Here is a 27647-nt window from a genome sequence, read left to right as displayed (position 1 = left end):
TACCCCTATTTCATTCAGCTTTCCTTGATAAGCCACATTTCTCAGGTCTAATCATTTTTATTATTCCCTTCTGGATTTTTTCTGATGTGTCCATGTCTTCCATGAACACAGTACTCCATGTTAGAGCTCAACAGTGCTGAACACAGTGGAAGAACTACTTTATTTGCAAAAGATACTCCTGTTAATGCAACTGGAACAAGATGGTATGTGCTTTTAAGAAAGAACAGGCCATGTTAAGAAAGCCTAGCTGTGGGCATTTGAACAATGAGGGAGTGTCCCACTGGGAGCATTAAAACTCCCAGGAGAGAAAGCAAGACAGAGGTAGCAAGCTCTAAGGGGAGAGCTTGGGAGGAACCAGACTGCTATGCTGGGGTTAGAGCAGAAAGTGTCTCCCCTCCTAGTGTCAGGGAAAGGATTTTTTATTGTTTGTTTATTTAAAGGCTGAACTTTTCTTTGGAGAACTGGCTGAGGCACTCCTCAGAGAGCAAATTCTCCTGCTGTAATACACAGGCTAAGTGAACCGGCTTTCAATAACCCAGTATATTGCTGGCTTTTTCTGCAACAAGAGCTCGTAGTCCACTTACTGCCCATTGTACCTACAGGGTCCTCCTTCTGCAGTACTGCAGCCTAGCCAGTCATTCTCCAGTCTGTATTGGTGCATGTGGTTATTGTGTCCAGAATGTAGGATTTTCTACCTGATCTGGTTAAATTTCATCTGAATAATTTTGTACCATTTTTCACATTTATCCAGGTCATTCTGGATCCTAGACTTACCTTCCAGAGTATTTACAAGTCCACCCAACTTAGTGTCATTTGCAAATTTGCTAAGCATGCAGTTAGTCCCATTATTCAAGTAATTAGTGAAGATCAGAAAGGGTCTCCCCTCCTATGTATGTTAAACAAAACTGGAATCAGTACTGACCCTTGGTGAACCCACTTGATACTTTCTCCCAACTTGACAGTGACCCATTGATGACTATTTGTTGAGCACAAGGATTAAAACAGTTATGCAGCCACCTTACAGTATTTTCATATAGTCTCTATTTCCTTATCTTATTAATGAGAGTGTTGTGGGAGACAGTGTCAAAAGCCTTACTAAAGTCTATATCACATCCACTGCTCTTCCCTAATACACAGAGCCTGTCACCTTATCAGAGAAGGAAATCAGGGTGGTCAGGTCTGACTTGTGCTTGGTGATTCCTAGTTAGCTGTTCCTGATCAACTTGCTGTCTAGGTGTTTCACAGTGGATTTTGTAAGGACCTCTCCATGATCTTTCAAGGTACTGAGGTCTGATTGTCTGGTCTGTAGTTTCCTAGATCCTCCTCCTCCACTTTAAAAAAAAACGAGCATTATATTTACCTTTTACCAGTCATCTGGGACCTCAGTGGATCTCTATGATTTCTCCAAGGTGATAGATATTGCTCTGAAATTATCTTAGTTAATTCCTTCAGTATTCTAGGGAGTACACCCTCCAGACCTACTGACTTGGAAACATCTAGGGTGCATCTACACATGCTGATTTGATTTAAGGTGCTTTAGTCCAATGTAAGGTGCATTAAGGGCCCACATCTACACCTGTGTCCCCTTAACGCACCATAAAAACGGTGGTTTTAGGCTATTTGCATCTAAATTTGATACCTGCGTAAAACAGGTATCAAATTTAGGTGTGGATAGCTAAATCACATTAACAAATGTGTAGGTGTACTAATGTGCATTAGGACATTGTGAGTCCATTAATTTGGGACTAACTTTAGTCCCAATGCGGTCTGCACACCTGCGTTAATGTGCATTAACACGTGCACATGTAAACATGCACCTAAATTGCCTTAATGCACATTAGTCAAATGTACATTAAGTTTAGGCACAAGTAAAGGCACATGTAGACATGCCCTAGCTTGAGTAATCTCTACCCTGTCCCTCCACTATTTTAGGCTGTTTGTCTCCTTCCCTATCTCTTCTGTCAACTGCATTCATGATCTATTAGCTGATCTTATTTGTGAAAACTAAAATAAAAAAGACGTTACATATTTCAACTTCCTCTGTATCATGTGTACTTCTGCACTTGGCAGGAGACTTACACTTGGTCTTCATCTTCTGACATACTTGTAAAAACATTTGTTATTGCTTTTTATGTCCCTTGTCCATCGGCAATCTTGTCTATATCTAGTCCTAGAGTCTAGATCTGGATAGTATGCTATAAGCCAATGTAAAGGAGAAACACATTTCCTTTTCTTCTCTTTATGTGTGCTTAGGTTCTTGGTTTACTGTTTGCCACTCAGATCCCCGCTTCATCTTTTGATATCACTCTTCTCCTACAGCATGCTAAGTTTAGTTGTTGCTGTCATATCAACAATAACCACTTTAGGCTTCAGGGGGCAAAAAGGTTTTATACATTTTAATTATTGAAAGTCTTTTTGATACAATACTACGACAGCCTTAATTTTGATGAAAGATATGCAGACTTTGAGCACTTGCATCAATTTATTGTTTGAGTTCATTTGCATCAAATTACATAGGAGTCAGGTTTGCCAACCCAAGCCAAGCATCTTCAAACAATTCAAATTCCAAATATTTACTATTTTATTATCAAGCAAACAGATTAGCATATAAACGGGGGTATTAGTATCTAGGGAAAGGCTGTAGAATGAAGAGGATCCATTTAGAAGTTGCCTCTTGGACTACGGCAAGTCTTTACACACAAGTTCTTTATGCCTTTTCAGCCAGTGTTTAGTTAACATTTTCACCTTAGGCTTTAAAAATAAAGATGGTCTGGCTTTATCTAGCAATGGGAGAGAGAGAAATGTTGTGTTCTTTGGTATCCTGGATGTTATAACTAAATTCTCATCTGAGCTTTGTTGCAAGTAAGCTGAAAACATAAATATATGTTTAGTGAAATACAAAACCCCTGCAATACAATCAGGGAATCTTTTTATCAAATTCTACCCTGAAATATACCCTGTAATCTCATCAACTTCAGTAAAATTTCACTTTGTAAAAATCAGTGCTAAATGCTGGATTTTGTTTTGATTACTATGAAGGATATAAATTATAAAGACATGAGCCAGTTCAAATAATTATATGTCTCCTTGAGTAACAGGAAAATTATATTACAGTAAAAACTATATAGTTATTCTCCTCATTTATGGAATGTGTTACTGAAATATAACTTTTTTACCATGTGAAAGAGCAGAAACTATAACCAAAACTGAATTAACTCTACAAGAAAACAAAGCAGTTACTCTCTCTTGATACAAGCCAAATAATTTGGTACAGAATGATTTGAGCTGGAACTGGCCAATGGCTTTCTAATATGTCTCCCTGTTCAGGTAGACAATACAGCTCTGAGTTCCACCATTGCTTCAACAAGAATTGTTTGAAGTAGAAAATGGACTAGCATTCTGTGCTGAATTTTAAACTCTCTTCCATAGCCCGGGCTTTAAATTTCATGACAGATTTTGATAGCAGTTACTTTTTTTCAATCTACTGAAACCCATGGAAAAATGCCAGCAACTGAGATTAGCAGTCTGGTTTTTGAATGCCTCAAAAATGTAAGTTATTTTAACTATATTTCAAAATGTTTCTTAGCCCACCTGGCAAGGATCATGTCATCCTCTTTTGGCATGGTATAAAAAAGAAATCTGTGTGGGAATGTTGAAGGTCTGTTTCCTGTATTTTAATTCTGACTTCCTCATTTGGCAGAAATTCTGTCTCCACGTGTAATCTTAGTGCCAGCTGCTATCAATGGAAAGCGCATGTATGCATTTGGCAGAGGTGATTTTGTATTTGCCATTTACAAACATTGCTCTGGGTCAAACAAAATGCCTCTTTTTAATTATTTAAAAAAATAAAAACAAAAACAAAGGATATTTGGAAATTAAGGGGTAGACTCACCAAGAGACTGAGATGCCATTCATGCAATTGAGGAAAAGTAATGATGGTTTTGGTGCTTTGGCTTCCTGTTCTTTGATCAAATAGCTTAATGAATAGGACACTTACCGGACACATGGAAGACCTGAGTGCTACAGATATCCTTGTTCTCTGTCTCTCTCTTCCTCTTTCTCTTGTGTGTGTGTGTGTGTGTGTACCTAATGAATATTTAGTTCTACCAAGTGGAACTGCTTTAACAGGAGTGTCTGAGAGAAAACCATATCTACCAGGCTACATGAAAAATTACATTTTTTTCAGGAAGAGAAGTCATTCACTAGAAAATATTTGCCATCTCTGTTCCTTACTCTCATACATCCTCCCACCCAGCATAAAAAATGGCCTCTCATCTCATCAACTTCAGTAAAATTTCATTTGGTAAAAAACAGTGCCAAATATTGGATTGGGTTTTGATTACTATTAAAGACAGAAATTGTACAGATATGAATCAGTGCAAAATTGTTTTTGCTATCTAATCACCTTATCTGTTCTCCTTTGCACATCACCCTCATAGCCACTGTCACTGTTCTAAAAGCTGAGCCCACAAACTATGCACCTGCATCCATCCTTGTTGTTGATCTGCTGTACCAGTTGTTCTCTTGTCCTGGGACTAAAGTATCCTCTTTCATGTTTTTTTAAATAAAAGCTAAGACAACAAATTGTGCACCTGTGCTCTTTCTTTCTCTCCACCTGGTTGCCCTGCTGTTCTGCTGTCCTTTCTCACAACATTAGAAAAACCAATGTGGCTATCATTAGGAGAAACCTGCTGTCTGTTACTTAAGGCTTTAAGTATCCTGTTTTGCTTGAGAAGAAAAATATACCTGCTTAAAATGGCATGAACCCAGTCAGCTACCAGTATAAATTTTACTTGAATTATAAAAAAATTAAGTCTCAATTCTGTTCCCATCAGTTAATGGAGGTTTTGGCATTGACTCCAGTGTGAGTAGATTAGAAGTCACAGGCCATGCCCCCACATGCAGGCACGTGGAGTTTGCGGCACCACAAACTATACGCGTGGAACATTAAAATGTGCCCCACGCTCCAAATTTGCAGCATAGGGGCTAAATTTGCTACCAGGATTTTTCTAAAAAAAACTCTCATAAAAAAGAGGTGCAGGGCATGCTACAGTATCATGTGCTGGAACAAAGGCTTGGTCCTCCAGGGACATGCTCTGGCTGGTAGCCAGAGCTTCTCTACTCCTCCATTTGTTCTTCAGCTGCTGCAGCATTCAGGGAGCCTGGAGGAGCTCGGCAAGGGCAGTTTGCCCAAAGCAGGACACAGTGCCCTGCAACAAAGTGTACATGAAGGAGTGTGTGCTGTGCTACTATTTGTGCTGTTGCAGGCACTTGCCGCCTGCGCATCTGGATGAGGCCTCAGAGTATGTGGGGAAATAAGGGGATATACAGTTATCTTGTTCAGAAAAGCAAAATTTGGGTGCCATATTACACCTTTTTTCAGCTTAAAAATGAACCAAAAGATCAGAACTCTTGATTGACCATCATTGCAAAATGTTAGAGCTTCGAATGTTCCTCTTAATCTTCTGTCATTTCTGTCTGTTCAACAAAATTTTTCAGAATTTAGATATGGAATATTAATGTCATGCTCCTAATTTCTCTCACACATAAGCTAGTGAAAAACCCAGTTAGCAAAGAACAGAATATGGTACACCTATAAAAATTAAAATCATCAATATAAGTAGAGAAAGCATCTGACATTATTTCAAAATAATGTCTATGAAGGGATGAAAAGGCAGCAGAGAATACAGAATAGGCCTAACCAGAGAGTCATAATTAAAAGAACAGCAAAAAAAGAACCATTTATTGTAATGACTAGGACTAGAGAAATGAGATTCCTGAACAGTTAAATTAATGAGGTTGCTTTTACCTAAAGCAGCATTAACCTTGGAGCACTCTGATGATATCGTTATGCCTCAGTAATATTTTTTTCTGACAGATGTGCATTAACAGAAAACAAAGAAGAGTATTTGTTATGATAAAGTTATATGGATCAATGTTTAATACATAGTTTCATGAGGAGTGCATATATACGGGGCTTAAGAAAGCTGAACAGTATTTATAGGACAAATAAGTAAATAGAGTGAGTTAAGATAGTATATAGCTTATATATAAATATTTCAGTGCATTCTGAAATTCATCAGAAAGCTGCCATCCTCTCTTACTCCCCTGCATCTCCTGTTTTTTCCTGCATTTGAGCTTTCAAAGATTTCTTTTGTTTCTATTCAGTACTGCAAAACGAGTTTCTGTCCATGATGGAGTTATAGATTTCTTCCAAAAATATACTCTCTATTTTTTCCTTTAAATTGTTGTTCTATGATTATATATAGAGGTGTTACAGGCCCCTGACACATTGCTGTTAAAACATGATTAACAGGTTAAATAGTAACTTGGCTAAGATGTGTAAGTCAATTTAAGATGTGATAATGCAGTAAATGAGCTACAAAGTTATTTCACATACAATGTATTGTGGCTACAGCAGCCTGGTATTGGGCTCTTCATGTGCAGGGAGCTACCAAACCCTGTGATAGCTATAAAGCTATCAAAACCCCAGTGCACAGGGAGCCAGATGTGGCAGCCCAGCCCATGTGCCAAGCTGATTGTCAGCTGGGGCTGGGGACTGGTTTGTTTCCTGGCCCCAGTTGACAGTCAGCTGATTGGTTTAATTTTGCTGGTGAAGGGGGAGCTCGGACTCATGAACATGGGCTCCCCCTAAACCTGCAAGAAAGGCATGGCTGAGACCTAATTCCTGCTCCCAAAATTGTGTGTCCTGACATACACATGGTATGGCAGTAGTGGCAATTGTTGGGATTGAGGATTGGATCCCATCATGTCTTAAACTGAATGGCTGTCAGTCACCTCAAAGACATACGAAATATAAACCAGTTCAGGGGGGTAGTGGTTAGGGAATAGTGAACCACTGATGTATGCCTGTGCTTTAGTGCGTCTTCTCCTTGAGACACGGCCCAAGATAGGTGCCTTGTTAAATAGTTAAATTTATTAGTCAATGCACTTCAGCTTATTGAAATGGCAATTCTGTTTTGGGGTTTTTTTTTCAAAAGACAACATGGAAATTCTGCATGTTTTAATGATGAGTGCACTTGTATTTCTGGTCTGCTGCTGAACAAAGTATTTTAAAGTCCGTATATCCTGCTGATTTCTGAAGAACTGTGTAATCAGGAAACACTGAGATCCTGCTGCATTTTGTTATGGCCATTAAATACATGACTGATTTTTAACAAGAAATATGAGGGAGTGAGGCTTATATATTTGCTACTGAAAAAGAAATTTTGTGAGTTGTCACAAAAATATGTTTTGAAAAACTTATATAGATTCTTTTTTGAGGATCTCTAAGGATCGTCTTTTAATATTTTTATATTTAGAATTTTGTTGGTCTTTCAGGAGCTGTCAAAATGATCTACTAGTATAGTTTTCTTGCTGTTCTATTGACTTTAATAAACTCACATTTACACTTGAGGCTGAGCCTTCCTTTTATTTAAGAAAAGAATAAGTTATCTCTACCAGGAGGAACTTTACAAATTCTCACAGCACTATTTTAATTTTTTAAAATTGTTCTTTGATTCAGGAGGTCCGCCTGCACCATCCCAGGCTTTTCTCAGCTGGCTGATCAAGGTGCGGGAGTGTTGCCAGCCGCCAGCCCCCTGCTAGCACTCTGAGGCAAGAGGGGCAGTGTGCAGTGTAGGCATCTGTTGATGATACAAAGTTTTTCAATCTCCCTGCTTCTTTGTACCGTCTGCAGCCAGTTGACAGGCGAGTAAGCCAGCAGACAGCTGATAACAGTGTTTATCACCCCATTAGCAAAACAGTAGACTGTCTCCATAAGTTCAAACCCTTCCTAAACAGCTTGTCAGCTGACCTGTTGATTAGCTCCACAATGCCCTAAGCAGTGATTGTTCTGTCTGCCTGCCCCAGTGAAATTGGAGAGACACACACACAGACACCTCTCAGCATTAGCTAATATACCACATACCACGTTCTGCTGCTATTTAGTGTTAGTAAAACTGTGTATTTTGTTGGGCATGCCAATATGTCATGTTGTGTGATATTTACAATGTTTAATACTTTCAATTTACAAAAATACTAGGGAGTTTTTATCTTGATTATTGAAAAACCTTCTATATCTTTTCATTCTAGGTAGGTCCAGACCAATATAAAAATGTTGGCATATTTTATAAAATAAACCACTTTCAATTCCAAACTCTCCATCACCCATTTCTGTTAAATTTCTACAAAAGCTACTAAATACGCTAACTACTGTTATCTACCTTACCTTTGCCCATTAAAGCTTTCATTCCACCACTTTCATAAAGGCATGGGATGAATACCATTCCTTGAAGGTCAATAAGTTCTTGTTCTTTAGTTCCAAAAAAAGCAAGGTCAAATATATAGCCCTCAATAAAAACACCTACCCTGCTATTATTTATCTCAACTGATTTTTGTTCTCTGCTTAGACACAAAAAGGAGCACATCTACATGTGCAATTAATTTGAAGCAATAAACTCCAATGCATATCACACTGGAATTTATTGCTCCCATATACTCAGTTTACGTATGAGCCCAGGACTGCAGCAGGTTGGGCCAGGTGGGAACAGTCCTGGCTGGCAGGGGACCTGGGGGTCAGGCTGCTAGCTAGCCTGGGGCTGCTCCAGCCCAGCTCCACATGCTATGACATAAGGTTAGCTGAAACACAAGGGTGCTCCAGTGTGGGGCTAGCCCAGAGGTTGGCAAAATGTGGCCTGCGGGCCAGATGTGGCCCACCAGGCCACTCTATCCGGCCAATGGGGCTCCTAAACAATTTGGAAAATTAATATTTATCTGCCCCAGCTGCCTGTTATGCGGCCCTCGATAGCTTGCCAAAACTCAGTAAGTGGCCCTCCACCTGAAATAATTGCCCGCCCCTGGGCTAGCCAGAAGGCAGACCCTGCACTAAAGCACCCTTGTGCCCTAGGCAGTCCTGTTAGAGTCTGCACGCGCATTGCTGATCACTAAAAATATCTGCTGCATTATAGTACTTGTATTTACAAGTACTAACCTGCCGTGTAGTTTATTAGTTTATTGTGCCTTAATACGGGCACACATGTAGATGCTGAGTTGTTTACTGCAGAACTAATTAGCCTAATCCACAGTAAACATCTTGCATAGTCACATCCAAGGAGAAAAATCTCTGATATTACCAGAATACTTCACATACTAAACCAGCATCTTGTCTTGAAATTGATGATCACATGAAAACCAAGGTATATCAGGGAGCGCACATGTAATATGTTGTCTCAGAGAAGCAGTGCTAAATAAGGATATTTCCACATCCTGCAGTTATAAGTGTTCTCTACCTTTTACCTGTTGTACAGTATGTTTCCACAGTAATCTGGAGGTGATATATTACAGCTGTCCAGATCTAGTCTGACTGGGCAAAAAAGGAGTTACAGAGTACACTAAAGGATAGTTAGTGTTTGACCCTCCTTAATCTCAAAATACTTCTTGAATGAAACTAGCATCTTGTCCTCTTGGAAGAAATAAGTTATAATCAACTCCAACAACAGGCTGAAAAACTTCCCTTGGGCTTTAGCATCATGGGAGAATAGTGGAGTAAATAATTGGTAAAACTCGAGAGTTCCTGAATCTTAGCATTTTTTTTCTCATTTGTTCTCTCAGCCCAGTTCTAAGAAGACAGATAGCTTAGTCAGGATCTGAATTCTTGTCCAAGGTTTCTCAAAGTCCCTGAAGGGGGAAATTCAGCTGTTTTCATAGTTATTAATAGGCCAGATCTACTTACGTGTTCAGGACACAGAACTGTTTTGCTCTTTGCAACTTTGCAGATAATATTATGAAGATGAAGGTGCATCGTTTGTTATTTTGTTCTTTTTTGGTTGGTTGTTTTCCTGTTTGTTTACAAAGTCCTGGCATGTTATAATAACATGTCTCTGCCAGCTAAATGATTTCTGTACCACTTCATGTCAGGCCGACCATCAGTTAACAATGACCTGTGAGGATGGAACCGCAGAAAATATTTAGACGTACCTATATTAATAGTTGAGAGTCAAAAGTAACAGAATCCTATCAGGTCATAGTTACATCCCTGCAGGGAAAATTGAGCTTACCTTCCTGTCACCAGTGGGAGAACTGAAGTATTGTTTTGATGGATTTTCATAGCAAGTCAGTATGAGAATTACAATTGGGAGTTCCTGGCTCCCAGCCTCTCGATCAGCCAATAATTCAGTACCTGAATTATTTTTAATTCATTAAAATACTGATTGTAGAATCTTGTCAGTTGTTCTACATATTTTGCTGGTTTTTGATAATCATACTATCTGAAATTATATTTAGAATTCCTGAAAATGTGGCAAGCCATGCATTAGGTTTTTGAAATAGAGTGTGGTTAACTTCCAAAACTGCCCAAAAAGAAGAAAAATAAAAATATGAGGGGGGGGGCGGGGAGAGAGAGAGAGAGAGAGAGAATAAGAGAAGAGAAGCACCTACATTTTTTTTCCTTTTGATCAGAAGCTTATTGAATTCTCTTTGGTCTACAAGCCTGGAGACCATGGCCTCTTGTGTTATTTTTATGCTTACTCAGCTGGGTTAATAATACCGAGAGAATAGAACCTTAGCCAAACTAGACATAAAAATGAAAACTAGAGAGGGAAAAGTTCATGAGAATATTCTATTCTCAAAAGATTTGAATCAATCTTTGGAGAGAGATGTTGACCTTCTGTTGAAACAGATTCTTCCATATTCAGTGAAGTACTGGACTAAAATGTGGTTTCTAATCTGACTTTATTGTCTTTCTATACAGCAATGGAGGGAAAATGTATTTCTGTGTGGTTATACAAAGATTTCTCCTATACATTTTTTCAAGAGCTTTGGATATGGAGCACATTGACCTACCAAGTAATTCATTGCGTAACAAAAGTATTATATGCAGAATTATGTTTCATGTTCCTGTAATAAGTAATTTAGTGTATCAGTATTCAGAAGCCCTACATTTTGTCATGGCAAAAATAATAATGTTAGTTAAGAAACCCTATTTGCTTTAACTTTATACAGAAGCTATTCATTATCCCAGTGGTGGCCAATCGTTTTAGCAGGCTACAAGGTAAGTCCTGCACCCTCCCTAGCTGGATCCAGATGTGCAACCACATGTAGTTTATAGTGCCACAAACCTCTTTGTGGCATCACTAACCACACACCTGAAACATTAAAATGTGCCCTGTGCTGCAAGCGGGAAATTACAGCAGCAAAAAAAAAAAGCGGCTATAAAAAAAAACAGGACTGTGCACAGCAGACACACAAGCTTGGTCCTCCTAGGGGAAATGGCAGTTCCTCCAAGAAGGGCATTTTGCCCCACACCAAAGTGTACCTGCAGGGGAAGTGCAGTGGCAAAAATAGTGGCACAAAGCTGCCTGCTTCTCCATTGCCACATGCTGAGAAGCCCCGATACTGAAATGCATAGTGCCCCAGACAGCTGCTCCCTGGCTGGCTGGGGTGCAGTGCCTCAAGGTGGGGAAGCAGGCAATCCTGAGCTGGCTGCTCCCCTGTCTCAAGGCACACTGCACCTCAGTCAGCCCCTCCATGACTGGTAGGAGCACAGTATGGGGCCCAAAGCTGCTTACTACCCTGTCTCAAGGCACAGGGTGTCTCAGTGCAGGGGCTCCATGTGCCTCAGCATATGGGCTCCACAGTGAAGCCCTCATGTTGAGGCATGAGGAGACAGGGAAGCAGCCAGCCCAGGGTGCCCCAGCATGGAAACGGGCTGCCTGCTCCCATCTCTGCATTTGTCCTGGCACCTGCCACTTTGGTGTGGCTAATGCCACTTTCTCCCAGTTTTTTTTTTTCCTACCAGGAAATCCCAGTATCAAATTTTGCCCCAGTACTGCAAATTAGCAGTGCCATGCACTGTTTAAGCTGTAACTCGTGTGGTTTGTAGTGCTGCAAAGAGGTTTGCAGCACCACTAACCACACATGCCTGCACATCTGGATCCTGCCCTTGAGTGTAACTATGATCCTCTTCCCTGCTCTGCTTTCTGCTCCTTGCCTAATCTGTTGCCTTGCTTCCCCATCCTATCTGTTGCTGGGGTCCCTCCACAGTCTGCTGTGCCAGGCACAGAGACTCTCCTGCCATTTGTGGCCACCTTGCTTTCTCAGTATGAATAGACAGTGAGAGAAGCAGAACCTTTACATTTATAGTTTAAACATCTAGGACTACTTTTTTTTTTTGCCTACATAAAATATTTTTACAGTAAGATGGTTTGTGTTTGATGCCTACAGGGATTAGTAAGTGACTGTTGAGTACATTTTTAATCACAATTGTGGATGAAATAAGACTTTAATTAATTAGTATGACATTAGCAAGACATATAAAAAGCTCTCTTATGACCACAGTAAATCTATTCTTAAAAGCCTACAAGCTCCTTTGGGGATTGTCAAGTAATGTGACTTAAGTGCAAACAGTTTGAGCAAGATATGAGCCTAAGTAATTGCCACCGTTGTTTTCTGAGGGAGAGACAAAAATAGTGTTTTTGTTGTGCAATTGGTGGCAGTTTAGAAGAATGCTTTAAATGACATAAAATTGGATCTCATATGCTATAGAAGCCCCAATTTACTCTGTTGTTCACTTTCTGTGATTAGTATTGAAAACCCAGAGAGCTTTGTAACTCACAAAAGAGATACTTTGAAACTTGTGTATATGTGCATGTGTCAGGGGGAAGGGGGGGAAGGAGAAACAATTTCTAAGTTACTTTCTTCTAGAAATGGCTCCAGGCTATTCAGCAATATATAAAAACAATTTACCCCATGCTAATTCTACTTACAGATTTATTAAATGGCTTGAAGTTTTAAGAGAGTATCTTCCAATAACGTTATGAAAGTCACAAGTACACATATGTGCACTGAACATTTTAAACCACATCAAAGTCCCTAAAACAAAGGCTAAGGATCTGTGAGTGCCAATCAAAATTAAGTAATAGAAAGAAAACAGTGATTTTTTTATAAAGACATCCATGCAGGCTCAGAGTGCATAGTTTGTATAATACACAATAAAAGAACTGCTCAAACTTTTCAATATAAATATAGCAATAATGAATGACTCAGGGGGCATGTCTACACATGCACTTCCTGTGCAATAAGTTACTGCACAGTAAGTTACTCTGCAATAAGTGTTTTTTAGACCAGTGTCTACACCTTAAGGTGGGCAACTGCATCAGCCTGCCCTGGTCAGCACCCTGGGTAGCCCTGGCCCCAGAGTTTGCCTCCTCCCCATGTTCCTGCCTCCTATCGGTCGCTGGAGCATGCGAGGAAGTGCTCCGTCACTGGATGCCTTAGTACATGCTATTGCAGATGCAGGAGCCGCAGTTCTGGCAATAGGAAAAGAAAGCCCCCCCGTGACTCCCTGCAGGGGAAGGGGGCAGTGCAGTGTGAGCAGGCCTGGGGCTACATCATCTGTCTGCAGCACCCAGCACTGTTTTCCCTGCCCTACAGAGTGAGCGCTCTTCTCTGCTCAGCTCAGCTCAGCCTGGGCGGGGGTTTGGGCTGCATCTGCTCCCAGCGCCCAGTGCCAGTTTCCCTGCAACACCTACCTCTGTCCCAGGCACACAACCAGTTTCTCTAGTGTAGTTGGCTCTGAAACAGAACATGCTCCCCAGGGTGTCATACTGCTGCCCAGAGCATGGAGCTTCCTAGCAATACCTCTAACTATTCATTTGGCTTCAATGAGAAATGTTAGGTCAGTCAGCTGGGAGAAGCATAATCCATACAGTCCACAGTTTAGAGCAACAGAGCAACACTAGAGAAATTCTCCCACATTTTTCTTTCTATAGAGTATAACATTTCTGCAGTACTGAAGCAATTAGTCTTTCACTGCAAGGCAAGATATACGAGAGAACTGAACGTCCCATTTTCATGTCCCATGTTTATGCCATCTCTGCACCTTCATACATTCATAGATTGTAAGGGGCTGGAAGGGACCTTGCAAGATTATCAGGTTCAGCCCCCCCCTGTACTAGGCCACAAAGACAACGGGTCAAGTGCCTCAGTGAGGCCACTGTCCAGTCTCTTCTTGAAGATTTCCAGAGTAGGTGATTGCACTACCTCTGGAGGGAATTTATTCCACAGTCTGGATACCCTAACTGTTAAGAAGTTTTTCCTAGTGTTAAGCCTGAAATGGTCTTCCAGGAGTTTGGGACCATTACTCCTGGTTTTTTTCTAAGGGTGTCTTGGTGAACAGTTGCTCACCGAGCCCTTGATGTATTCTGCTGATATTGTGGTAAGCTGCTACCAAGTCCCCCCTCAGCCTTCTCTTTTTTAGGCTGAAGAGACCCAAGACCCTCAGCCTTTCCTCAAATGGCTTGCCTTGCAAGTCTCTGATCATATGAGTGGCTTTTCTCTGGACTTTTTCAAGGTTTTCCACATGCTTGTTGAAGTGTGGTGCCTAGAACTGGATGCAGTGCTCCAGCTATGGTCTTTACTTCCTGAGTAAAGCAGAAGAATCATTTCTTTGGTTTTGCTTGAGATGCATTGGTTGATGCATGCCAGAGTATTGTTTGCCCTGCTGGCTATAGCATCGCATTCATGGCTCATACTACGGTCTATTATTACCCCTAGGTCCCTTTTAATTGCGGTGGTAATCAGTTTGGTACCACTGAGCCTGTAAGTATGTTGGGACTGTACATCCCCATGGAGCACTTTACACTTCTCAATGTTGATATTCATTTGGTTCCAATCTGCCCAACTTGCCAGCTTGTGTAGGTCCACATGTATCTGCAGCCTATTTTCAAATGTGACCATGATCCTCCATAACTTGATGTCATCCACAAACTTGGCCAGTGAGCTCTTCACCCCCACATCCAAATCATTGATAAAGATGTTGAAAAGCACTGAACCAAGCACAGACCCCTGAGGGACACCACTGGCCACTTCTCACCAGGATGACAGTTTCATTCATTAGAACTCTCTGGGTCCAACCCTGCAGCCAGCTTCCTACCCATCTAACAGTTAAGTAGTTAAGCCCACAATCCTCCAATTTTCCTATAAGAACATCATGGGATACCAGATCGAAGGCCTTTTGGAAGTCTAGGTATACAATGTCAGCCTTCTCTCTCTTATCCAGGTGGCAAGTTAGTTGTTTGTAGAGGGAGATGACATTGGTAAGACAAGACCTGCCTGCAACAAAGCCATGTTGGCTGTCATTCAGAATCCTATGTTCTGCAAGCATATAACACATAGACTCCTTGATGATTTTCCAAGATTTTCCCTGGGATAGAAGTCAGGCCAATTGGCCTATAGTTGCCAGGGTCCTCTCTCCTCTCTCTGTTGAAGATGGCCACAACACTGGCCCTCTTCCAATGTTCAGGGTCCTCCCCCAAGCACCATGAGTTTTGGAAGAGTTTCACCAGAGGTCCTGTGATGACTTTGGCCAGCTCCTTTAGCACTCTTGGATGAAGTTCAGCCAGTCCCGCTGACTTATAAATGTCTATCTTTTCTAACTGATCACATACCAGTTTAATATCAATAGTAGGAAGGTGGTTATTCCCACCATACCTATTCTGAACCTTATCTAGTATTATTTTCTTAGTCCACTGAAATACCAAAGCAAAGTAGTCTTCAGGAGTTCAGTTTTTTCCTGAGTGTCATTAACCAGCTGTCCTTGTGGCAGGCCAGTAGGGGGAGCTCCTGCATTGAGCCTCCCACCTCACTACGCCCATCCACCTTCTGGACTCCATGTGTCTCTCCAGGGGTGCCTAAGCCCTGGCAGACCCCCTTTTGAGCCTCACTGCACAGTCTGGGGGTAACGTAAGCTGCCGCCACCCCGAGAAGGGACTCTCTTGGCCCTGTGTCCTTGCGGAAACACAGGCCTAATAGTCCAATGTGTACTTGACCCAGTGCAAGCACTTGGGGCACTTCCCCAAGCTGGGGGCCAAAAAAGGAAAGTCCTTCTTAGTCGGCAGACGTAAGGGGCCTCTTAGGCATAATTTAGACTCACTCTTCAATAAGTCTCCTACACCAGTCACAAAGGAGAACTGTATTGATTACAGGGGGTAGGGTGAAAATAGGGTACAAGATAGAGCAATATCATAGAAATCCCACACAGCAAAACAGTCTGGATGAGGTAGCCTTTTGATCACACATCTGAGTTACTGCCAGCTAGATATCTAATCAGATCTTGAGTACCTTACTCACAAGCATCATCCAGAGGCTGTTGGAGATTCCCTCTGGAAGCAGGCCATTCCTAGCTCGTGAGTTATGGGGGAGAGAGCCAGTTTCAGATGGTAAAGCTCCTCTCTAAGTCTGAGTCCCCCGCATGGCTGCTGCCCCTTCCTCCTGGGCAGTCTTAACTTATATAGCCCCTGTGACCTCATTCACCTGATCCAATGGAGGCCAGCACCTGTTGGCTGTTGGTCAACCAATTTGAAATACATCACTAGTTGCTGGGCAGACTCTAGCCCGCCAGGTAGAAACCCCTCACTCAGATAGCTGATTACAGTCACGTAGGCAGAGGGAGCGGGTTTCCCCCCTCCCTCAGGAATGTATACATCTCAGATTATCTAAAGAGATAGGGTAAAGGTGTGTCTCCTCTGCTGGGCCCATCCTAATCAAATTGTCACAAAGCAGAGATTTTGGGGAGAAACAAAGGTGGCTTCCATTTGTTTTCCTCCTTTTTCCTACATACCTGAAGAAAGACTTCTTATTGTCTTTCACTTCTGTTGCTAGTTTAAATTCAGTTGCTGCCGTAGCCTTTCTAGTCTGCTCCCTACAGGTGTGGGCTGTTGCTGTATAGTTTTCCTTGGGGACTGTCCCAAACTTCCATTATTTGGATGTCTCTTTCATCTTTTTCAAGGGGACCATTGTATCCCTATTATGCCAAAAGGGATTACCAGCCCTTCTGCATAGGAATGGACTTCTTTTGTGCTTGAGGATCGTGTCCTTGATGAATGACCACTCTTCATGCACTCCTTTCATCTTTGATCCCTGGTCCTGCAGCATTTCCCCTACTGTTGCCCTGAGCCTTTTGAAATTTGCTTTTTTGAAGTCCAAAACTTCATCCCTGCTAGCTGATTTGCCTGCCTTGCGATAGACAGTGAACATGATGGTTTTGTGGTCACTGTCGCCCAGGCTACCCTCTATATTCAAGTTGCTCATCAGATCATCTCCTTTTGCCAAGACCAAGTCTAGGAGAGCATTACCTCTGGCTAGCCTGTGCTCTTCTTAATATCTATCAAAATAATTATTTTTCATGCAATGTAGTAACACTGTCATTAGGACAAGGTGGATGCCCTTTTTTAAGCTTGGTGATGCAATTCTTACTGGAGGGGACTGGGAAAGAGGTTAATTTTTGGGGTAGGGATCGTTGAACAAATTTACTGTGGAATAAAGAGGCTGGGCAGATGGGCCGTAAAGTGTGTAGCATCTGCTATCATCCCATGGTAAGTGACAGCTAAACTGCAATAATTTGTCTCTTTTACTAAAGGATAATATACAATAGGTTACTTTAATCAATCATGAGTTAAAAACACTGGGTAGTTACTGCAGAACAGCTCGGTTTGGTACTGTTCAACATTTTCATTAATTATTTGGATGATGAGGTTGGGTGCATGATTAGCAAATTTGTGGATGACACCAAATTGGATGGAGTTGCAAACACTCTGAGGGTAGGGCTTTGATCCAGAATGATCTGAATGGTCTGGAAAAATGATCTGTAGTCAATTAAATGAGATTCAGCAGCATCAAGTGCAAAGTCCTACACTTAGGATGCAATGATTGTATTCACAGATACAGACTGGGCAAGGACTAGGTAGGTTGCAGTATTGTAGACGAATGCCTGAGGGATGTAGTGGACCATAAATTGAATGTGAGCCAACAGTGTGCTCTTGTCATAAAAAAGCCAACATCCTACTGGGTTGTATTAACAGGAGTGTAACTTGCAAAACAAGGGAAGTGATTCTTCTGCTCTATTTGGCACTGCTGAAATCACTCCTGGTGTACTATGTTCACTCTTGGGCCCCACAACTCAGGAATGATGTGGACAGTTTGGAAAGAGTCCAGTGCGGAGGGACAAAAACTATTAGGGTCCTCAGAGACAAGACTTATGAGGAAAAGGCTGGGTTATTTAGTCCGGAGAAGAGAAGACTGAGTGGGGATTGGATAATAGTCTTCAAATACCTGAAGGGTGATTATAGAGAGGATGGAGATATGCTTTCCTTTGTGGCCACAAGGGCCAGGACTAGGCACTGCAGCAAGGGAAAGTTAGTTTGGAAATCAAGAGGAATTTTTTGACTCCAAGGGGAGTCAAGCATTGAAACAGTTTACCTAGAGAAATTATTCCTTGGATGTTTTCAAGGTCAAGTTGTACAAATACTTGGCTGGCATGGTCTAGTCAGAGATGATCTTGGCTTGAAAACAGGGCTGGACTAAATGACCTCAAGAGGTCCCTTCCAGCCCTTCATTCCTATGATTCTATTCTATAAGACTATGTAGTAAAAGTTCCTTTTACCCTGGGGTAAATTGTTTTTATATACAGACCTTAATTCATATCCAAAATATGTCATGTTTTCAAGCATATTTTTTTATAAAAAAGGATTACTTAGATCATGTAAAGAGTGTCATAGCAAGACAGATGTTAATTCATATTTTTATTTAAATAGCTCTTTAAAACAGGTATAAAATGTTAAAGTTTTTATTCAAACCTGCTCATCCTTAAAACAAAATCATGGTATAAGCTTCTGTACAAAATTACAATATGTGATAAAGTATAGTGTCTATGATTGGATAAGAGGCTTCCTTGGGACTGTCTGATTGGCTTATTTTCTGCCATGTATTTATCTAATTTAATAAGGATGCACAGATCTCAGTGTAGGTATGTTTAGAAGGATATATCATTGTAACAGGGTGAGGATTAAACCTGTTCCTAAGGGGAAGTTGAAGGGGCTTGGCAGTAAAGAGAACACAGGTCAAAGACGGGGAAAGGGCAATTACTCACAAGTTTAGCTAAGGTGGCAGCACACTGGGAAATGATTAGAACTTTATGATTGACCTGGCGGTTGGCAACGAATTAAAGGACTAGGAGGGGAGCAGTTCCTTGCCCCTGGGGCACCATGAGAGACAGGGAGGAATGGCAAGGGAAGCCAGCACAGAGAAAAAGAGATGGCAGAGAAGCACCAGTTGGGCTCAGCAGGTGAGATCCACTCATAAAGAGGTGATGAAAGAAGAGGTACTTACCTTCATAGAGGCCAGCAGTCAGGATGAACCTTGAAGGAGGGATGTCAGGATGACCAGTGGAGAAAATAAAGTTATTAAGGAGCTGATCTACAGGCAGGGAGCCTAAGGGAATGGAGAGGGAGCGTGGATATCAGACGGTCGGTTATCTAGCTGCTGCTAGAGATTTATGGTTAGCACCACAATAAACGAGTTCACTTTTACTTTCTGTGTGGGGTGATTGACTAACCTACATCTTGTTGGGGAATTTACTTTCTCTTTATTCTATCAATTCAAGGTGTGTCACAAAAGTCCCCAGGGAGAAAATTTTTTAATCACTTGGAACCCTGCCATAATCATTTCTCAATTTATTGATCTGAAATTGATGTTAAAATTACTCAGCTAATGCTAGTATCTCAATACATGGTTTACTATATTTCAAGCATCTGATGTTCACCTTCTCCCCACCTCATACATATCAGGCACTCAAACTGCCAAAGAGAGGAGGCTTTCAGTAACAAAAATAAGGAAGGGCAGGGGGAGGAATGTTTTTTCAATATATTTTTGTAGTTTTAAGCTTAATTATAGCAACTTGTGCTCTTCCCAGAGCAGTAGTCCCTAGTCATATTCAAATCAGTGACACGCTACACTTTGAGCTGCTCAAATACTAACCAGTGTTAGTACTAATGTGAGTTTGGAACAGTTGCACTGTAAAGCCAGAAACCTTCTCTGACTGTCCCCCACCTGCACAGAGTTGCCACTAGAGGGCTGGTGAGCAAGGGTCTGACTAAAAGCTACAGCTTTTAGTTGCCAGTTGGTGAGCCAGGATAGGCTTTGATCCCTGCTCTAGGTGGGAAGGTGTGAGAGAGGTTGTGGAGCGAAGGACCAGAAACATGAATCTGGGAGACAGAGAGTTAATGGAATGTGGTGGGTAATAAAATGGGAGGAAGAAAGGAAATGGGAGTGGGGAAGAGTGGTGAAATGAAGTCAGCCAGCCGCTGAAGGATAAAATAGAGACATAAGAAAATCCAGAAGAATTCAAACAGGAATACAGAAGTATATTAAAGATCTCATGTTTTAATAAATTGGGATTTGGGAATTATTTTTGGAAGATTGTATGTTGTCCAGCAGAAGCCTAATGTTGGAATTCCTAAAGAAGAAGGAATATACGGCTTTTGCTCTGCTCATTGCCTGTTAGTTATATTTTCCAAAGCATTTGTGTGATCAAATGTTATTTGCCTACATCTTGTCCCCAAAACAGATTTGTTAAAGACATGAGCATTAGGATATCCAGAAACCACTTTTAACTTGGCATAAGCATATATACCTGAAGATAGCATTTCCATGCTTACTCAGGAAAAGGACAATTCTGTGTGCTTTACTTGATAATTCCTAAGTAACACGGCTAGAATTCCATATGTTATCAAGTATTAACAGGAAACTTATCTTAATCAAATTCATAGACTATAACATATATGAAAAACAAATTCAAGGGAATCTAAATCAGTTTGCAGATATTTAATCAGCCAATAAGATAGCTACATAATCAGTTCTTATTCTGGTCTAACTATATGTCATTTAGATCTCACCAGTCCTGTTTTTTGAAAAAAATCAAGAGATTTTGATAGTTTCCTAATTTTAAGCTACGTTTCATTTGAAGATTTTAAATTATGCTGATCTTAGTCACTCTTTTTATATGAAAAAGATTTAGAAGGCTGTAACATGAAGAACTTAAAAGTTTAGAAACTCAAAGGTAGTGAAAGTAATGTATTTTCAAATGTCATGGATGTGTTTTGTGCTTATTAAAAATGACAGATTGGCCCTTTTAGAGTCTAGAAGGTTGTAGACAGATGCTATTCCAAAACCTTTTTCCTGGAGCCAGTGTACTTTTTTCTTGACCTATACAACATTTATGTTGTTTCTCTTGCCAGTAGTGTTACAGATTTGTGATCAGGGGTTCCAAAGTATATTTGATCCTAGTATGTGAATTTCATTAGTGACCTAAAGCAAATTTCTGTCTCCTGTCTAGGGAGGTAGACATTAATGTTTCAAATTTGTGCCACTTACAGACAGAGTTCGTGGAAGACAAGACAATGTTTCTTCATTTGGGCTGGAGAAAATGGGTTAAACTTATTACAGTATATCAAATAATAATGACCTATGCTTGAGTATATTTGGCATATTTTTACTAATTCTTATTCAAGGACTATTCTGAGCGCTTTAGTACCAATCAGCCCCATAACAGCAGGTTATAAATCTGAAAAAAACAGCCTGAGCTAAATGACACTTTTGGAGCTTTGTTCCTCATAATATATCAAAATATGCCTAGGTAATGAAACACAGTTCTGAAGTTCTTTGTGGCATGTTTTGTATGTAGTTTTATAGGTAACCATTATACTTTCTGCCCTCTCCCATTGCAAATCACAGAGTAAATATATAAGTGTTCTCACCTTTCAACGTTGGAATGTTGTTCCCGTTTCACAAATATTGGTTAAATGGCTTTGTAACCAAAGCTGTGCAGGAAAGAAATGTGCTAGACTTAGGAGCACTCTTCTAACTGCCAGGATTCTTCAGTCTATGCTGCCAAGACTATGCCCTTGTATCAAACGTGTGAATAAAAAATATAGTGACCAAAATCACAAAGCAAGCAGAAGCTGCTGCAATATTTTAATAGTTCTCCTACTTGGAACACGCCCTTCATACTTATATATTGAACTAAAATGTTGACTTTCAGGTGGAAGGAATCAGAACTCATGGCAGAAGTGATATCTTTTATTAAACCAACTAGATATTTGCAAAACAATTCCTTTATTTGCAATCTTTTGGGCATACTAACTCTTCTTCAGGCATAGGAGAATGCAAAGATGATAACATTTCTCCTAGGTGGAAATGAAATTTCATATTTCACAGGAGAGCTGAAGGTGTTGTAAAATCTCCTGGTTGGAATAGTTAATTTGGTGCAGATTTGGCTCAAATAAAAGTTAGAACAGTCTTTTTATTTCAAAGTTGTGTGGTGGCAAGCAGGATGTACAATTATGTTTCCTTCTAGTTACGATGTTTCTTATTTGACTGGAGTGGGGAGATGGGATACTCTCCAGGGCAAGAAATTTCTTTTGTGTCGAGGTGCCTCTGAGCTCTGTGAGACTGCAAATTTAGCTCCAACAACAGGCAGGAGCAACGTATTACCTTTCAGGTTTTCAGGTGATAGATTTTGCTTTTTTTCTTTTAAAATTATGAAATTTTCATTTAAAAATAGCTAAATTTGATATCTGCCATGTTTCAGGGATGCAGATCTATAGGCAAAAGGAATCAAAACTCATGGCAGAGGTGTTATCTTTTATTAGATCAACTTAGATATTTGCAAAAAAATATTCTTTAGTTGCAAGCTTCTGGGCACACGCACTCTTCTTCGGGCACACAAAAACGTCAACCTGTAGCCCCACAAGAAGCAAGGGAGAGTTTCCATTTTTATGTAGAAAAATTATAGGAGTTAGGGCCATCGGGTAACAGGCCAAAGGGAGGGAGCAGGTAAAAGGTAAAGAAACATCAACACTATAGTAATGTTTACTCATCACCTTAATGGGGGCCAAGGTGGTGCATGGTTGACAGCCCAGAGATCGCAAGTTTGAGGCTACAGCAGAAGTGCTCATGGCACGGCGTGTCAGATTGCAATGAAATCTGTGAATTCTGCTAAATATCGTGTCACACAAGGACACACAAAAGGAGGGAAGCACCTTAATTCCACCCCCCTCCCCCTGAACACTTCTCAGGGTTTCCCCAAAAAGCCTTTAGTTTATAGAGCACTCAAACAGCAACCTGTAGCTGCCCCCAAATCGAAGTCCAGCTCCTTCAGTCCACAGTCCTGGATTTCTGAGCTAGCACTGGTGATGCATAGGGGATGCATGTGCACCCCCTGGAAGCACCAGCTGCAAAACCAGAAGTGCGGTCGGAAGTGCACTTCCCATTTCACCAGTTTCACTGCTGGTGGTTCCACGCTTGGTGATCAGCTGTGGGGAGACCCCCCCACAGAGCTGGCAATTTGCTGTGGCTCCCCCCCCCGACAGCAACCTGGTGCCCCCCAGACTTGGAAGGCACCAGTTGCCCATGTGAGCCAGTGAGATCTCCAGCTCCACTGTGCACTCCTCTGTGTAGGGCTGACTAGATTCCATGTGCAGGCTCTTCCCTGTCCCCAGCCTCAAGCTTACACCTCCTCTTTCCCTGCCTTTCAGCACCTGTGGGATTTTGGGAGTTGTAGTCCAAATTAACGGTCAGCAAAGCTCTGCAGACTGCCCCCCGGTTCCTCCTGCTGTTACACACATTACAATCACATTACAGTAGCACTTAACAGTGCTAGTGACCTGGCCTTGTCATTTGAATAGTCGTGTTAAAAAGATTTATTTACATTTTACAGTTTAACATGTCCCTTCACTTAATAGTTCAGTCAAAGTACTTTTTTTTTTTAAAATGCATCTCAGCAATTCTCAAAAAACAGGATATTCTGCCAGGAAAGTCTATTTTGGAGGGATATGGGCTTTTCCTTTGAGGAAGGACAAAGACTTCACTGGAAAGATGACTCTATGTTATGTTTGCAGAAGGAGGTCTAATTTTAGGCAGCATAAATGGTACATCTTTCTCCTTCTGATCTGTATTAACCATAGTTTGTGTTCTTACACAGATGTTATGGTATCTTCATGAGCCTTGTGGTGTGTCAAAAGCTCTTTATATTGTACAGGAACCTACACACAGAACTATTTACAGTAAGAGGTAAAAGTTTTTGCTACTGTCCTTGCAAGGGTCTTATGGATGGCCTATTCCTAGGCTGTCGTCCAGAAGTTTGTATTGACTTCATGCAGCCTGTCTCCTGAGATGCCACACTTCTTGGACATTCGAAACATTCAGGAGGACTTATTCTGTGTCACAGTTGCCACGTTCCACTTCAAAGGTGGTTACCCTGCAGCAGTTGGAGAAAAATAAAATACTCCTGTTTATATGATTTATGTTTGGAAACTTCTAGAATGAGAAGTTATGATATATATTCCTATATCATAACCATACTTTATAAAGAAGCATGGTTATGATATAGGAATATATGTTTCAATATAAATTGGAGAACTGGTTCAGATAAAACATAAATAAGCCTGCTTCACTGAACTTGCTTGGGTGACATAATGATAATGAATCAGCATAAGAGTGACATGTTCTACAGCTGAGTGATCTCAAAGAGTGTAGGATTGTAGACTTGTGCAAAATGAACACAATATGTATCTTCCAGTGTTCAGAACTAAATACTAATCATTTGCAGGCAACATGCTACTATACTAAGTGATTTGTGTGTCTGTCTAAATGCTTATAGGCACTCCCACACTACAGCATTTGGGTATGTCACAGCACAACTGATCAAAATGATCAACAAAAATAAATATCTTGAGGACCACTGCCCCACCTGGCTGGGCTACTATGGCTCCTGAGGCTTCTTGGTCTCAATTTGGGTGCTGACCCCATTATAGGATGCATATCTGCCATGGCCTGACCCCTGGAATCTACTCCTTGGGAATCCCATGGAGGTTCTCCTGCTTGTGGTGCATGTCACGGGTCAAGCGATGTCAGTATGAAATGCATGCTCTGGGTCAGGGGTGTGGCAACTTAACGCATCTTCAAGCACACCCTGGGAATTTCTTGTTGTGCACAATAAGCGAACAGATTTCTTCCCCTATAAGGTCACAAACTGGGTACATCTACAGATGCCATTAAAGTGTTGTGATAAACTCCAGTGCAGTTTGTTTGTGTGTGTGTCAGCCCCAGAGAGCTTGTGTGTAGTTTGCATCAGAGTGTATCATAGCACCTTAATGGCATTAATGGCATGTGTAGATGCTCAAACTGCTGCAGTCCAGGGCTCACATACAGATGTTGCACCCAGAACCACAGCAATTTGAGCTGGGGTAGAACAGCTCCAGGCTGGCCAGGGACCCGGGGGTCAGCTCTGAGAGAAATGGGTAGGTGGTGGAGAGACTTGCTGGGGCACGACAGTGCCCCAGCATGCAGAGCCCTATGGCTCAGCAGCAGGAAGGGGTCTGGTATCCTGCTGTCTGTGGTGACTGACAGCAATGCATACTTAGGTCAGCATTTGCATGTGCATTTAGGTGCAGTTATTTTTGTCTAAACAGTTCCCCAACAGTACTATCTTATGACAGTGAAAATTAGTTTGCTACAGTCTAATAGCATAGCATGTGTAAACTGTAACACTTTACATTGCAGCAAATTAGTCTACTGTGCAGTTCAGTACACATGTAGATGCATTCCCAGTGACTAGGTTTGGTCATACAAACATTGTTGGGCAGTTGGAGCATGATATAGGGCTGGGACATCTGTTCACTTACAATTTGCGCTGCCATAAAAACGTTTATGGTGGCACAAGGGCAACTTCTGTTTGCACCGTTTGAGCACTTCCTGGGTGTATCTACACATGCCCCTATGGTGCTGTTGTTACTGTGCCGTCATTTAGTATTTCCTTTTGGAAGTACTAAATGATGGTGGAGTAACAGCCACTACTGTGCCATGCGTGTGGCACATGGTTATTTTTAGCTGCTACATTGCTGTAGCAACACATTATACTGAGGGAGCACATTGCTACAGAAACATTGCTGCAGCATCACAATTTTTGACCGCAGATGCTACATCACCATGGCACATTGCTACAGCAAGTGGCATCATGTGTAGATGCTGCCCCTGAGTAAGTCTCTACTTCTTTCATCCTTTCTAGCTTGAGAGAAAAAAGGTGAGGAGAGTGGCTTGTTTGTAAAATCTGTGTGTTGGGCAATTATTAGTGTACATGTGAAACATTTATTAAAGGAAAACTAAGTTGAAAAAATGAGGTAGTATAATGCTCATACATCTTACCTCTTGCCTGTGTGACTTCTTAGGTCCTTCTCTTTTGAAAAGTCTGCCTGAGAGGTACAAATATGCCAGCAACTCCTTCCTGAGGCAGGCCTTATGAAAAACTTGAGCCAGAGCTAGTGTAAAGCATCACTGACCTCAGTACTCTCAGCGAAACAATCTCATTTTACACCATCTGAGGATCCATCTCCTGGTTTGCTGGGACATGCTAAGATCCCATTCCATTCGTGCTCTGGTATGTGCCTACAATACAACACATTATTTTGGTATATAAAACACAAATGTCATTGGTTCTTTGTGTTAAACCCACCAGTAAAATATGAGATATACTTTGAGATTATTGTCTTCAGCACAAACACATCTTAGCTAGTACTATGAACATACATAAAATGACTTCTTACACTTACTTTAAGAACATAAAGAAAATACTCAAATATCCTGTGTGAAGTTGCTCATTTCCCTTTCCCAGACTTCAACATTAGCCTAGTGTCTGCTACTAAAGAAGTCAACAGTAATATACTTGTCTTCTCAGAAAATTATGACTTATCATTTGCATCTATACGCAAACATAGCCTTCAGTAGCCACTTCAGTAAAACACCAACAAATGATAATGCTCATAGTACATATAGCAGATTACACTATGAGCATTTTATAGTTGAATGAACACACACACACACACAGAGACACAGAGCATATATTATATAGTCACTATGTCTATCACAGTATTGTTAGAGATGGAAAAACAAAACACATAGAAAAGGATGTTCTTGACATCTAGATCAAATGAGTTTTCAGTTGGTCTATACCCCATCCTGATTGGAAGAATAATAAAGGATGATAAGTTTTATATGATTATAATGCCTTAAGTCGCTTAATGAATACAAACAACTGTTTTAGCGATTTCCAGCAAGTGTATACTAAAACAGCACATACTCCCCTAATTTTAAACCAGCATGAAATACTTTTTACAATTTTCTAATTTATTTTATAACTTTTCTTAAAAGGGTTTTTATGTGTTTTTCATGCATTATTAAATTAAATGCTCCATTTTAAAAAGCCCACCATTTTTATGTGGCATCCTCATTTTAAAATAAGAGGGTGAAATCCTTGTTCTAAAGTAAAGAGAAATTTAGGACTTGATTTAATCATTGTACTTACATAGGCAGAGTTTTCTGTTAGTAGATGGTTTTTTTAATCCAGAAAAACAAGCCTTAATAAAATTCCTCAGCTGGGAGAAGCAGCCAGATAAATCCAGACTTGTATATAAGGGTGTAAATTTTTAGTAGTAAGGGCAATTAAACAAAGGGAACCTTGTCTAGAGATGTTGTAGAGCCTCTTGTTTGAAGTCTTTGAATCAAGTCCAGATTTCTTTAATGATGTACTGGTTCAAATAGAAGTCAACACAAAAATAATTGGGTGAAGTTCTTTGACATAGGTTATGCAGCAGTCAGACTAGGCAATAATAATGGTTTCCTCTGCACTTCAAAATCCATCAAATCCATGAAACGTAAATAGGTTAAACCACATGTAGGCATTCTAGTGATGCAGGGGGATATTTTTAAAGGCACAAATGGATGGATGAATTTAGAACTGTTCTTTGTGCCTTTGAAAG

General features: G+C 40.8%; 1 protein-coding gene and 1 long non-coding RNA gene across 4 annotated transcripts in view; one reads left to right on the top strand and one right to left on the bottom strand.

The window, feature by feature from the left end:
• CNTN5 (contactin 5) overlaps positions 1–27647 on the top strand; it is a 983906-nt gene that overhangs the window by 400041 nt on the left and 556218 nt on the right. The gene's annotated exons all lie outside the window — the stretch shown is intronic.
• On the bottom strand, positions 23610–27451 carry LOC109306746. The gene is made up of 3 exons (XR_002100097.1): positions 27194–27451; positions 26038–26277; positions 23610–24091 (listed from the first exon to the last, which is right to left on the bottom strand). It is a non-coding gene; the product is annotated as an uncharacterized LOC109306746 (long non-coding RNA).

The sequence above is a fragment of the Crocodylus porosus genome, unplaced genomic scaffold (genome assembly GCF_001723895.1).
Source record: "Crocodylus porosus isolate Cpor-Errol unplaced genomic scaffold, CroPor_comp1, whole genome shotgun sequence".
In the NCBI taxonomy this organism is placed as follows: Eukaryota; Metazoa; Chordata; order Crocodylia; family Crocodylidae; genus Crocodylus; species Crocodylus porosus.
This window is presented reverse-complemented; position numbering and strand designations above follow the sequence as displayed.